Genomic DNA, 4,924 nt, shown 5'->3' with positions numbered 1-4,924 from the left:
TGGACAGGGACGTGTTGTGCTTGGGGGGGGGGGCATCCCCTCCCTTGGACTGAGCTCATCCCCAGGCACTGCTGCCATCCCCCACGGTGGTGAGGAGGCAGAGTGGGCTGTGGGTGACCCTGCTGGGGAGAGCCCATGAAGGGAGCTGAGTCTTTGGGGGTTGTGAAGGGACCTCACCATCCAATGGCCGTCGGGAGGTGAAGCCAGAGCTGCCCCGGGCGCTTGTGGGGGCTCAGCTGCAGGAGGCCGCCATGCCGCTGGGGCTCAACTCGGCTGTTGCCTGGAGCCCAGACACAGGGCCAAGCTACCACCCATGCTCTCAGCAAGAGGCTTTTTATTTTAAATGAGAAAAAAGGCGGCTTGACTGGTGTGAGATGAGTATCTGGAGGAGGCCTCAGCCCCCTCAGACTACGTAAGAGCAAGGCCACCCCACTGGATGAGGTAGGCGTGAGGGGAGGCAGGAGTCATGCCTGAATACAGCGACTTCGTGCTCCAAGCCCTCTTTTCTCTCGGGGTGAACTCTGCCCTGCCGCTGGGCACAGGGCTTTGTTCACCACAGCCTGTGGAAAGTCAGCCATGTGCAAGGGAGGCCCATCCCTTCGGCGGCTTCTCCTCCTGGCCTGCCTGCCCAGCCGCCTGAGGGAGAGGGGCTGCGCTGCCTGTGCTGGCTGCCATCCTCCCAGTGCTGAGGGGACAGGTGCCCGATGCCTGGCTGCTCTCCAGCCTGGGCCGCCATTTCCTGGCCTCTTGCTCTCCAGTCTCCCTTTTTAAAGCCATGGAAGTGTGACTGAATTGCTGAACTACAGACACAGTCGTGACCGTGAGCCTGGGCCCGTTTTCTTTAAGCAAAACTCAATTGGCTGGAGCAGTTCTTTGGAGGTCTGAGCGGACCCATGTGTGTGGGAGAGCAGCCACCACAGGCAGCGGTGGATGACTCGTTTTTCTGTAAATGAAGTAATGACTTAAAGGCAGGTGCTAAGGTTTATTAAACAGGTATTTCCTGCTTCTTTTCAGTGAGGAATAAAAGAACATATGCCTTTCAAAAGCAACGGATTAAAAAAACCAAACACAAGCCCGTTTTGGAAATGTTGAGGGCTTTGTTGCACGCTACTGGCAGGCCTTGGGGGGACACTGCCTCTGAAGGGAAGCAGCTCTGCAGCACGGCCCTGCCGTTCCCTGCTACTTTCTGCAGCGAGAACTCGGTCCCGACTGCAGTGTGGGTCCTGCCATGGCCCCTCAAAATTTTGCTGAGCGCAGCAAGTTAGCCAGCATGACCATGGGCAGACGCTTGTTTCCACAATCCCTCGAAGAACAAGTGTGTGTGTGTGTTTGTATAGAAAGTCAGTTTTGCAAGGAGAGGTAATATCTTTTTAATGCCTCAGTTGCTATAGGTGAAAAAAGCTAACAAATGCCTGGCTCAGGATGTTGTAAGGGAGTTTGTGGGCATTTATGATTTACATATGCCTGGTTTTGCTAGAAAGCTTTTTTTTTTTAAGTTGAAAACAACTGCTAGAGGTAAAATAGCCATCATGCCAGAGTCCAGTGAGCCTGCTGCATACAAGCACATATGCAAGCTCGTCCTGACTGTCTCGAGTTCTGAGTCTTTGGCTTCTTGGTCCTTTGTAGCAGTAGCCACTGCTTTTTGAAACATAACTTGCGTTTTCAGCAATTTCTGATTACTCAAATGGTTAAATGTAATCTTCAAAAGTGACACACAAGCTTATTTTATGGGTTGGGTTTTTTTTTTTTATTTCTACAAATTTTAACCTTAATGATTGCCATTTATTCTAGGTTAAGTAGTCTTATGCGATATTACTTAAAAGAACCTGTGTGCTTAATGACTGGTGTTGTTCATAAGATCTCTAAGGCAACTTTTTTTTTTTAAGATGTGTTATAAATAGTTAAGGAAGTGTTTCCGTAAGCGTGCACGCTCTGTTAAAGCCGGTGTAATTAAATGTAATGGCTACCAACAGTCACTAGAGGCTGCTCTTAATACACTGTGGAGAAAGAAAAATAGGGAAAAACTTCACTGCACGTCCTCCATCTCCCATAAAGGAGATTTTTTTTCCTTCTTTTACGAGAAGAAAAAAGTTCATCACCATGATGCATCTGCGTGGTTATCCTATTTATTTGCATTGCTAAACCATTCGTTTAACCATAAAATCATTCTAGCTATTACAACGCTGTGAGGTTAGGCAGTGCATGGAGAAACCACATTTCCCAGACCACCAATGCTCATTTTTTTCCAGTACACACAGAAAATAGATCAAAATTTTTGAGTTGCGTTTTAAGAAATATTTGAGCAATAGCTCCTAATTATAGTAGGAAATTTATGTTTAATGTATGGTTTTGGAGTAATACATTTCCCATAGTAAACACTTAATGATACTTCACTAATATGTTTTCTGCTGCTTGCTGGTTTTAATCTTCCCCATCTGATTTGTCTTTGCAGGTTGCATTCATCTCCTATGTGAGAAGTCCTAGCTAAAATAATAAAAATCCCTTCAATATTTTGCAAATAACTCTTAAGTATTTTGTGCAGAACTGTTAACATCTAAACCAGGTGTACTTAAATAAACAAAACACAGGCTGTTTGTGTCACGAGGATGTGTGCATCAACTTGCTTTGGCAAATTAACTGCATCTCTGTTCCCCTGTCCTGCACATTACTTCCATGTATATTTGGACTGCCCAGAGGGTAGACCAAAAATGTCTTTTTCCTCAGTAAATCTACCCATCCATTAGATCAGATCGAGCAGTTTGTTTTGTCTAAATGCGGTGTTCTCTGTTCTCTCAAAATGCAAAGATGGCCAAACATTTCTTGCCCTGCTCTGTGTCTTCTAGCCGTGCTTCTGCACACTTGAGCAGGGGAGTAGGAGTCTGGCTGGTGTGCAGAGCAGAGCAGAAGGTGCTGCATCGGCATGTTAGCATAGCATCATGCTTGCATGAACAGCATCCTTCAGCCTAGCCCTGACTTTTCTGACTGGGCCACTCTAGTGCCAACTAAGACATGTTGTTTGGCCGTGTACCTGATTTACCCCTCCTGCAATCCGATCTTATCCATAGCTGACCTTCCCCTCAGTTGTGTTGTTTCAATGCTAATTACGTGCTGTTGGCTCTGCTGGCTGTTCCATTTTTGTAATACGTGGTGACTGACTCAATGTTCATTAAAACCAGTCCCTGCTTGCATCAGCCTTTCTCAAATTGCGCAACTGTGTGCTTCGGTTTTGTGGCTAGGGCGATACCTGAGGGTGTAGTTTGCTCTGGTTCACCTCCTAGTTTGTGCTGGTTCGCTTTTGTGCCTGGAGCTTGTCTTTGCTCTGTTGCAGTCTGGCTGGGGAGCTCAGCAGCCTGTATGTGAAGCCAACAGTCGTTTTATTTCAGGAGCACATTTTTGTTTGTTTGTTTTTCTCCTGAACTAGGGAGGAGGGGAGTGAGTCTGTGCAGCTGAATGAAGCTTTGTTTTCTGCTGAGGAAATGAGAAGCTGAAATCTTGTCTTGCCTGACACAGAAATGTTCCCTTCTACAGGACTGAGCCTTTTGGTTTGGAGTGCTTGAGGTGGTAAAGTAAAAGAAGGGCTACATTTAGAAGAGTACCGGAGGAGAGGAATGTCCCCTATGTGCAGTGGCTGTAGACCTTGTATGGGAGGTGGAAGACTTGAATTATTGTTTCTGCTGGAGACAATTTTAAACCACATGTCTGCTCTTTCAGGTTGTTTTTCAAACCATATGTACTATGGAATGGTGCTTCTCTAAATTTCTAGTTACTTACAGCCTATTAATGCAGATCTGAGCTTATTAGCAGCCGCTGTTGAAGTCATCTATCTTTACTTAAAGTAATAACAAAATATAAGGGTCTGGCAATCCTGTGTTCTCAGGTGCTCATGTGAAGCACCAAACTAGAAAGTTACTAATTTGCTTTTGATCCTGGCTATTACTGAAGTACCACAGGAGAATTTGGAAGACCAGGCCCAGTATACTACCATGTGGAAAAGTTCACGTGCATTTCTGTGGAGGAGGCAGAACTAAGTCTTCATCTGCTTGCTTTCTTTGCAAGTGCTCCAGCCCAAGAAAAAGGGGTGGGGGACAGACAAGGGTGATGACTTCTCATCACTGATTTTATAACTTCATGTCCATAGTGTTTTCTCCAGCTGAAGCTGCTTAACAAGCCTGGGTGGGCTGTCATTTCAGTTTGCTGAAAGTGACTATTTGCTAAAATAAATGAATCAAATCAGTTTTTGGCTGCCCACCAGACACCTGGAAAATCTGCTTCTTAGACAACCACAGCAACTCTTTGGGCTCATAAGAACGTGACCTATGGCTTAGCGCCTTTTTTGCCATAACATTGTGGAACTTTTGCTCTGGCTAATAGCTACGTTGACTACCCTCCAGAGAGGATCCCGCAGTTGTTTGGTTTCAGGCTCACTCTTTGTGAAAAACATAAAAAATACCCCTGAGTTGCAGACCTGCTAAAGGTATGAGCTCTGTAGCTCTGGTATGCAGTTTCTGGTTGGAGAGGCTTCTTTGCCAGCCTGCGGCGCGTGAATGCATTTGACAGCAGGCAACACAGAATGGGAGCTCTGGAATGGCAGGACCTCATCATCTGTCCTTGGCCTTGCACTCCTTGGAAGAAACCATATGAGTGACCAGTCTCTTGTTCACTGCAAACAATTAAAAAAACTTCAGAAGTGCTGGAAAGGATATTTAGAGGTCACCTGGCAATTTCATCCATCTCCAAAGGAAAACTAACATCAATGGTTTAAGCTAGGATGAAGGTTGTATAGCAGATATCACATATAGAACTGCAACATCTATTTCTAATTAACTTTTAATTCTCACTAAGAATAATGCCCCTGTGTCCCCAGCCGTGGTTTTGAAGAGTTAGGCTTCAGTCCTCTCTCATGCCTGGATCTCTTCCTTTCCCT

The sequence above is a fragment of the Egretta garzetta genome, unplaced genomic scaffold (assembly GCF_000687185.1).
Source record: "Egretta garzetta isolate BGI_Z169 unplaced genomic scaffold, ASM68718v1 scaffold41, whole genome shotgun sequence".
Lineage (NCBI taxonomy): Eukaryota > Metazoa > Chordata > Aves > Pelecaniformes > Ardeidae > Egretta > Egretta garzetta.
Note: the sequence above shows the minus strand (reverse complement) of the source record.